We start from the raw sequence: 10,000 nt of genomic DNA on the forward strand, positions 1-10,000 counted from the left end.
CTCAGTTAATCAGGTACATTTGACTAGCAGCTGCTACGTAGTGCTTTAATTAATTTCTATGGAAGCAGTAAGAGTGCTTATTTTTTCAGAAGACTGCGAACTTGTGAAGGCTTTCTTTTTCATGTGACTTTAAATAAGCTTAAATTAAGGATACAAGATCCAGATCCATCATTTCTGTCATGCTTCTTTGTAACATGAAGTTCAGACAGTGGACAAGTGCTCTGCTGCCAGACAGGATGTTACCTTGGACCTTTTCATTCTGCTGTCTCCACGTGAAGCCAAGCTATTGACGAGCCCATCAGCATGATGCTGTCAACGGGCGATCTATCCACTCCACTCCACCTCCATAATCCTGGATTTTAATTTGGGCAGGAATCAGTGACCTGACCAGATGAGAGGAATCAGCTTAAAAGAGCCTCTCTCACAGCTGAGTCTGGTGGTGAGACATTATTGGCAGCTCTCATCTGCCCTTTCTGAGCTGAGATGAGTGGACAAGAGGTATGATGGGAGTGTGAGCTCATGCTGGAGGCTGAGGGTCAGACAACACAGTGGGAATAACAGCAGATGAATAGAGGAGAGGAGGAAAAAAGCAGTAGAGATGTGTGCAAGGCTGTTTTGAAGCTCGAGAGAGGGGGTGTGTGGGGAGGCAAAGAGGTAGATGCCCTCAGAACTGAAGGCACCTTTCTAAAAACCAAGAGTCACACTGGGACCCTGAGCCTAATGTGCCATTTCATAAAGAGAACAGTTACAAGCTGTCAACGCCTTTAAGTTCTGTGCTCTCAGGCAGTGCAGGAATTCTTTTTTTGCTTTACTTTTACTGTGCAAAACAGCTTGTCTACTTCAATGGAGGGTGTTAGTGTTGCATTATGAATGCTTTTTGGAGCAGATACATGAACTTTCCATATTCCAGGACTGAGTGCCTTTTACTAAGTGTTCATTTACTTATGTGTATGCATGAAGTACTTGCACTGATGGTGCATTTGGGTGAATAAGTAATGACCGCTTGGGTGCATTTCAAAGAAATATCAGGTTTTAAATCATTGTAATTAAAATCTCAATCTGTAAGTTTTGATCAAAGGTTTCAGTTTACCTGTATGTGGACATCTGTAGGTGTATCTCGGTTTGCAGTTGCAGATGAAGGTAACGGCTTTAAACAGCATTTGATCATTAGCAAGTATTTGCTGACATGTTCAATTAACCAGTTAATTAAACTTTGATTAAAGGGTATTTTCACCAGGAGGCAAATGAGTCCTTACTTAAAGGAATGCATTTGGAGCTGTGTTTCTGCCACCTGAAGATTAAAAACGCACTATTACTGCTCTTTGTGCTAGGTTTTTCATCTCCGCTAGTGGTGTGACGTTCACGAAAGAGTCTTGATTACTCACTTCTGTCGGGTTTTTTTCGTTGTACATCTCCAGTGACATTAAAGGGCTATTCTATTCTATTCTATTCTATTCTATGCTATTCTATTCTATTTTCTGCTGGTCCCATCAGTCTGGTGACTTAAATAAAAGCTGTTTCCTCTTCTACTGTGGTCAGTGAAAGCCAGTGATACACGAAAGTGTGCTTTTAGCGAAAATGACACATGCACAACAAAGTGGCCAATTTGGTGGGTGAATGACAGAAATGTTTACCTCGGTTTTATGATTTGTTGGTGACGTTATGCAAACCAAAAAGCTGGCTTTAGTGGCAGTTAGTGGGGTTATTGTTAGGTAAACTGACCGCAGCTATTACTGTGAAAATACATATATGTATGAAAGAAACTGGAGGGTTTTTTTGCCCTGCACAGGTTGCTAAGCACTTGTGCAGGGCAAAAATCAAGCCTTTTTTTCACTGTTTTTAGTCTCTAACTGCTGCACTTCCCACCTCTTGCTTTCCATGTATCCACACAGAGGGGTGGATAACCGGTCGCAGAGAAGAGCTCCATCACCAAATGAAGATAACAGCATGCAGAAATATTTTTTGACTGATGGTTGTGACTCCTACAAACAGTCAGCTTAATAATTACCAGATCATCATTTTGAGTGACTCCTTTCACACAAGAACAGCCCTGCAATCAAAGGTGACTAGTGGTTATACCTGCTTTAAACCAAACCACTGCTGCTGTCTCACTGATGCTTTCCTGTCAAATGTACTGCTAAGGCAGATTTCTATTGTGAATTCAGCACAGTTATGATACGTGGCTCAAACTTTTACAAAATATTTGAGTGGCTGTTGCTATTTCTGCTTGATATATCCACATTGTGCACAGTATCCACAGAGCTCTACATGATGCCCTTGCGCTCCCATCGCTTCATATTAACCTCACAGGGTCACTGCTCGAATTCCCTTTAGCTATGGTGGCGTTATTGGAGTCTCCCACGTCGGCACATTCATCTCACACACTTTGCTTGTATCTGTAAAGATCTTCATGCCTCTGTCCCGCACAAGTGTCACAGTGTGTGATAAAGTCCTGTTGCCAGGGACTTGTTATTGCTCGCACAGGCACACTGATGTGAAGGAAATGTCAGCTGATGCTGGCCCTTGCCTGCTGCAAAGGCCATATTTATGAGCGTATGCAAATCCAAGTGTATTGTTCCTGCAGCTCGTAAGATACAATGCAATATTGAAGAGTGATGAAGGAAGAATGAAAAGTGACCTGAGGCTAGTCTGGTGTTTGTGCCGGGATATTTTCTGTCATTTGGGTAAGATAGCCCCAGCACTACATTTTGTGCATCACAGACACAGAGACTTATCATCCTGATTTGGTTTTCTGTTTAGGTATAAGCAGATAAAAAAAAGTAGCTGGTGTAATCCAATGTTTAATATGCATTTTTGTGCTCATGATACAAAAAAACATCACTGAGAGACCCCACAGCTCTCCCACTCCCCACTCCGTGCTGATTCAGAATTGACGTGGCCATCTGGTAAGATTTACAGAGATGTAGCACAGTGATCTACTCTCTGCTGTGGTCTTCCAGCACAAATCCAGTCATGGAACAATGCAGCTGAACATAATACTGCATGGAAGCAGGCGCGCTTATGAGTTGTTGTACTTTAAATTACCGCATGAGGCGAGGTACCTGCCATCTATCGGGAGCTCAATCACAGCACCGCTCTGCCCTGGCAGGAGATTTAACTCACTCCCGACCGCAAACGGATTTCATCTGAATCAATAACGCTGTAATTATGGCTTCCATAGATTCCTTGCAGCTCTATTCATCAGTGGAATCTGACATGTGTTCCTCTAAACCTGTCAGGGGTCCTGATTTGTGGCAAAACATCTGCTGGCAGAGGGAGGAACCTGGCCTCAGACTGTTCTGATGCTGGTTAATCTGTGGGCCTGGGTTATGATGAGTCACTTAGCGGGCTGTTCAATCAAACCGGATATTATGGTCTGGCCCCGCTCCAAGCACAACCTTGTGTGCGCTTTTGTGTGCTTTTGTTTTCATAACACCAAATTATATCTTGAAACAGCAACACATCACAGAATCCATCCTAATTGGTTTTCTTTAGGTTTTGTTTGTGTGCCGCTGAAACACCCTGAGCCAATCTTAAATATCCAGACTCGTGTCTGCAAGTAAAAAAGGGAGGTGTAACAAAGTTATCATGAGGTTTTTTTTATCTGTTGATAACTTGCAGGTCTTCGCCACTACATTTCAAAGAAATATATTCTCTCTTTAAGTAGCCATTATGCTAAATAACCATGCATCCTCTCTCTTCTGTGTCCTCCTTCTGTCTGTCTCCACTTGTCTTTATGGTTACGGCTGTCTGATTTTTCCCTCTTCCCTGCTGTCTGAGTTTGAGGACTGTGTCCCCGCTGTCTGTACTGACACAACAACAGTAGCTGTCTCAGTGTGTGAGGACTCTGTCTCTTATGTGCCTTTTTCTCTTGGTGATGTTTAAAAAAACAAAACCCATAAAAAGCCATTTCACACTGTCTACCTAGCTGAAACTTTTCCCACAATTCATCTGTGTGCGATGAAATATCACAGCCCCAGAAATCCTTGAATGCATTACAGAGATCAGAAGTCAAAAAACTGGGTCGTAAATGCAAATATCTTTAAACAAAATATTTAGATCACGTAAAAAGAACACAGCGACAACCATTCTCTTCCTGTTGCAGTACAAATTTGGCTGAATAACTCACGAGATAGAGTTGGCCAGAACCATTTGGAATGGTGTTCCGACACCTTGGAGCAGTTAAATCTGATAAGCGTGTAATGTGTAATACTGTTGAATGGGTTAATTGTTCATGTTATATAGCCTGGCATTGCTTCTAGCTGACATGTATGGGGATACTCTGAAAATAATGACGTCTCATGGCCCACTTATACCCTCCATACACCCCTTCACAGTGCAGATCTAAATAAAGCTGCAGTTGTGGTTCTTCAGAATCAAGCTAGCTACAGAAGAGGGGCATAAACTATAGATTTTCTTATAAGTAAGGTATTTAAAGGGCTGCATTACCTTTCCTTCTACTACCTACCTCCACTTGTCTTAATGGTTGCATCCATATCCTGAATGAATAGGACAAATGTAGCCACCTCAACATAACCCACTACTTTTTTGAATCCACATTTTGACGCCTTAACTTTAGCGTTTTGCCAAACACCAGGAACCAGAAGTGATCCTATTTTGATGAGAGGTCGCTTACTAGCTATGGCTAAAAAGACTGATTAGAAACTGCATTTGTGGTTTATGTTCACATATGGCTTCTTCTTTGCATGATAGAGCCTTAACCTGCATTTGTGGATGGCACGGTCATGTGACAAAGGAGCATGGTTTACTTTAGAACCTTTTTGGGTGAAAACTTTGGTACACCTCCCTTTTTGCTCAAGCACCCCCATATTTCATCACTGCACCCCTAAAAATAACTAGAGTAATAGTAGTAATGATGATGGCATTTTCTTCTAATGCGATACTTTCTAACTCGTCCACTGCAGACAGGATAGAGTGAAAACTGTCCAGTGTTACTGTGACACACAGGCTCTGCTGCTTCAACAGCATGGCTGGAATCACCCTTCTGTGGCAGAAAGAAGACAAAGAGGTAATTTCATGACACAAATCAGTGATGCAGATTTAAAACACTTTAACTGAAATATAACAAAGGTTCAAACAGTTCTGATAATGCTGGGGCGATGTTAGGATTTATTTTGATTGATTCTCTGATCAGTGTCAAAAATGTTAGCTAAATCACTCGAAATTATTTTTTAATTTTAGCTTTCTGAGCCACTAGACTGCTGGTATATCGCTAGTTGCAAAAAAATAAATAAATAAAGGAGCTACTTTATTGTTTCAGTTTGTTAAAGATTTCTTCTCCTGTTCTGGGCTTCACTGTTCGTTTACAGTACAGCTCCAGATCCAGGTGAGAGCAAGTCAAGAGGATGTTACCTGTCAGCAGCAGCAGCAGCCTGTATTCAGTCTGAATATTGTTATAAATTGATACAAATCAGCTTGTGTCTTTTTATACTTTGTAAATCCTGTTACACACAATTCTGTTGTATGTGTAGCTTCTGTTTTGCCCATAATCACTGATGATGATTTCAAATAACTAAGCAATGTGTTATACTGATATCAAATATGGATCCCCAACCTGCTAATTGTAATCAGATAATATTATTATGTTATCTTGTAGTGAATACAATGTGTTTGTGTTTGGTTATCAGTGCAAAGACGGATCGGGGGACAGAGCAATTGTACGAGAGCAGAAGGAACCGAGTGAGTAACCAGGCAGATAATGAAGAAGAAAATCCATAAATATTTTTCACCAAATAATTAAAAAAATATTTTTTTTAATGTTTTACCGGCGCAGCCTTTACATGTGGAGTTTGCATGGTCTCTCTGTGTCTTCTGTTTCCTCCCACAGTCTAAACACATGCAGTCTGGGTGTAAATGTGAGTGTGTGAAAATGTTACTTTAAGTGTTTGATGATCTGGTGGACTTCCTCTATGTGTTTTAGAGACTGAAACAATGATGTGCATGTTTGTTCTTTCTTCTCGCAAATTGCTTTTTAACTTATTTTGATAAATTTGATCAACATGATTAAGCCTATGCGTCAGATTTGATAACCAAGGGCTTCACCCTAAAACTGGTGCATTTTGCAGGCTGTAAATATGTTTTCTAATGCTATAAAACGGGGAATTGTACCATTTCACTCTGTGGGGGATACACTCGGTTTTAGAGCCATTAGAAGAACTGCAGTTTTTGACACTTAACATGTTTCCCTCATTTTTCAGCCCTGGAGGTTGGTGGTTGGCGCTTGGTTAGAGCTGTCTAATTTTTTCTCTCTCTCATTCCTCTTGTCTGGTTTTGAGGACTGTGTCCCTGCTGTCTGCGCTGACACAACAGTCGCCGTCTCAGTCTGTGATGGCTCTGTCTCTTGTGTGCCTCTTTCTGTCTTGATATTTAAAAAAGCCATCCGATGCTACAAAACGCAGTGAATTTCATCACTCGCATCACAATCGGATGTATGAAACCAATAAATGTTTGGCATTCGATAATTTAATGTTGTCTTAAGCTGTAGCTTTCAAGTGAGTATTCCAGGCTAATTTACTCACATCAGATTTCATTCTGAAAACAAAATGAGGGTTTAAGCCTCATGTGTTTTATTAGGCTCTGTGTCATTCCTCCACTCCTCGGGGAAGCAACACAGATTGCCAGACTTTTTCTTTTTTTCTTTCTTTTTCTTCCTGGCCAGAAAAGCCCGTCTCCCACATATGTCAGGACTACAAAGGAGGAGAGTGAATTTGTAAAATGTTGGTTTTGAAGAAAATGACAGGCATTAAATTTGGCTTTGGGTTGCCATATGAAAAAAACCCAGCGCACATTTTGTTTCTGCCTGATTGCCTGCATTTGAATTTTGCGCTTCTCATTGAAATGCTTGTTTGGCTAAATCAAAGTGGGGGAGGAAAAAAAAAGGCGTTTGCTCACACAATGCTAATTACATTGCTCTTTTTAAATGTGGGATAACTCCAGATTTGTAAAGCCTGTCATGGAGCACAAAAAAATGGTAATAATTAAGAGCAGAGCATCAGTCTTACACTTTGACTCTTTGGTAATTAAGAAAAACATTTGCCTCGTCTCCGTCTCTGTTATCACTTTTCACTCTCTTTCTCTTCTTTTCACTGCCACAGTGACTTTGATCAGGACATCTTGCTCCAGTTGTTGAAAAGTAACATCTATTGGGGAAGGGAAGCAGCTGCTGCTGGTGGGTAGGGAGTGCTCCTGCTCCCTGGTAATAGCTTTGGACACAGCTGTGCACATGGCTGACTCCTCAGCACTGTTGGCCTTATCTCTAGAAAGGAGATTAGGTTTCTGGGGGGTTCCTGTCGTACATCTATAGACGACGAGAGGCTTGTGAGCTGGTCCACCGTGCAGTAGCCTCAGATAAAATGTTCAAGGCATTATTCCAATTCCCTGTGTTTTTTTTTTTTGTTTGTTTACTTTGGCTGTGTTGATTTCTGCCAGCCCAGAAAGTGGTCGTTTTAGCTGATAAGGCAACAGAGTTTTCAGACTTCACTCTGTTCCACTCTCCTTATTAGCCTCATTCTGTTCTCTCTGCACTGCTGTTGCTTTCATTTTCTTTTTCTTTTGGTGAGACAAGCATCTGAAGCAATGAAACATCTGAAACAACTCCAAATGGTGGGTTGTCTACTTAACGCAGCTCAGAGTGGTGTAAATATAGAATCGAATGGCTTGTTTCACGTTTACTCTAAACTTAATGCCCCCCCCACTCCGAGCACTTCCTTCCACCGCATCACAGGGGTCTTCATGCTTTTTGAATCTGCGAGAACAAAAGCAGCACAAGGCAGGCTCTTGACAGCCTGACGGAAATGATGGAGTAAATGGCTGCAACGACTTGGAACTTAAGAAGCTGAAACTCTCCTCTCTCTCCCGTATTCCTCTCACTGCGCTTTCTGAGGTTTTCAGTTTCTGGATCAAGAGGAATATTTCCGCTTCCTCAAGAATTCTAAATTGAGCTCGGTCTCTTAAGAGGATGATTTCTTTCTTTTTGACCCACTTCCAATCTCCATCATCTCTCCAGGACTGGCAGCCTCTGGATCCAAAGGATGCTGCCAGTCTGTTACCTCCCTCAGTCAGATGTGAGCCAAGTCTTTTTCTCCTTTTTTGTTTTTCGTTCCCCGCACCATGCATTTCACTTGATGACGTGTTTTTTCCAAATGTAACTCTAAATAAATAAGAAACACAGGGCTGTAAGTGCGCATTAGGAGCTCATCTTTCTTGGCAGTGTGTGATTGCTTTCATGACGCTTCCATACTGTGTCCTCGTAACATTCATTCAAAGCCCTTGACGAATTGGATAAACAAGCGATTTAGTTACCGGTGCACTTTTAGGCTTGTTGTCACAACACAGATGCTTTAGGAAAAGTTTTGAAACCAAAGAAGGAAAAAAAAAGTGAAAGGTGACTGAATATTGTTTACATACTGTCTTGATGAAGCTGAACCGACTCTGATTCTGTCACAGTGTTTGTTATTGCTGTGTGACAGTGATGCCTGCGACTAGGCACTCGGGGAGTATTCGTGTGCAGAGAATAAACGAATGCAAAAGGAGAGTGTTGGTAGAAACATCACACTGGACCTGAATCATCTGAACACTTTATGATCACTAAACCACTGTGGATTTTAACTTCCCACAATAACTAGTTAACACAATAAAACACACCTTTCAGCTATCTTCTCTTTTGAAATTGGGTTTTTTAGAGACCTGGAATGTAAAATTGTCTGTCTCTACAGCACTTAGGTCAGATTCTGTTGTTTAAATGTGATAGATAATAATCAAATAGACCTAACAGTCAACACAAAAAGGTTAGTCTATTCCAGGGGTGTCCAACTCCAGTCCTCGAGAGCCACTGTCCTGCAGCTTTTAGATGCATCCTTGATCCGACACACCTGAATCAAATGAATGGCTTGTTACCAGGCCTTTGCCAGACTCGATGGCATGCTGAAGACGTAATCCAATCATTTGATTCAGCTGTGTTGGAGTAGGGATGCATCTAAAAGCTGCAGGACAGTAGCTCTCGGGGACTGGAGTTGGACACCCGTGGTCTATTCAGACATGATACATAGTTCATGTTTGAGGTATATTTTTTCATTTTGATAAAAATTGTGTATTTAACACAATTCAGTGCTAAATATATTATTTGAATATCGGAATATAGTTCACTAATCAATCTGCTAAAATAAAAAAATATGATAACCCATAAAACAGCTGATGCTGATGCTGAAGATCCAACATCACCCATGAATCATTACCCTCAGTATACTTTCATACTAAAGTCAACCCCTGCCCATTCGTGGATTTTTCTTTGGAAAGTAATGTAGCTCTGGATTTGTGTCAAGCATAAAATATTAGCTAATTCTTTTGTCCTAGGATAATAGTTTAATGTATATTTGATGTTTTAACTATTAAAATAGGAAGTTATAAGCATTTTTAAAGGGGGTCTCAAGTATTCGCAGATTTCAGCTACCCCCACGAGTACCCTGGGTCAACTGTATATGAGCTGCCTGGATTCTTTACCACTCTGAAAAGACTGTGACAGTTGTTCCAGTCTTTGTGCTGAAGGGTCTGGGTCAGTCTGAGAGATTCACTTCATCCTATCTTCATTTCTTTTGCTGCTTCTTCGATGACGGTCTTTTTCTTTCACGATTATATAAATTGATGTTGTTACCACAGTAGAAAACACCCTTCCAGAACAGATCACTGTTTGCAGTGTTTACATTTACAACTGTAAAGTACTTCTATAACTTCTGTGGGATGCTATGCACTCGCTCACTGCAAGATGACCACAGGAAACTAAACACAACACAGAGCAGGGGCTTACACAGACATGTCTCCTTTGAATACAACGTGCTGAACTTAGACGAAAGAAACTTGGTATCAATCTAATATCTGTGTTAGTATCAATACTACGATCAATATTTGACTTGACCTGCCCACTGCTACTGAATTGTGTTTGTTATTTATAATGAAAAGAAAAGTAGGTAGTAACTGTCACGCA

General features: G+C 41.0%; 1 long non-coding RNA gene across 1 annotated transcript; it reads left to right on the forward strand.

Annotated features, from left to right (window-relative positions):
- Nucleotides 1-1,904: 1,904 nt before the first annotated feature.
- LOC109195137 (uncharacterized) lies at nt 1,905-6,652 on the forward strand. The gene is made up of 3 exons (XR_002056821.2): nt 1,905-2,062; nt 4,926-5,029; nt 5,649-6,652. It is a non-coding gene; the product is annotated as an uncharacterized LOC109195137 (long non-coding RNA).
- Nucleotides 6,653-10,000: the final 3,348 nt, after the last annotated feature.

The sequence above is a fragment of the Oreochromis niloticus genome, linkage group LG17, assembly GCF_001858045.2.
Source record: "Oreochromis niloticus isolate F11D_XX linkage group LG17, O_niloticus_UMD_NMBU, whole genome shotgun sequence".
NCBI classification, from domain to species: domain Eukaryota; kingdom Metazoa; phylum Chordata; class Actinopteri; order Cichliformes; family Cichlidae; genus Oreochromis; species Oreochromis niloticus.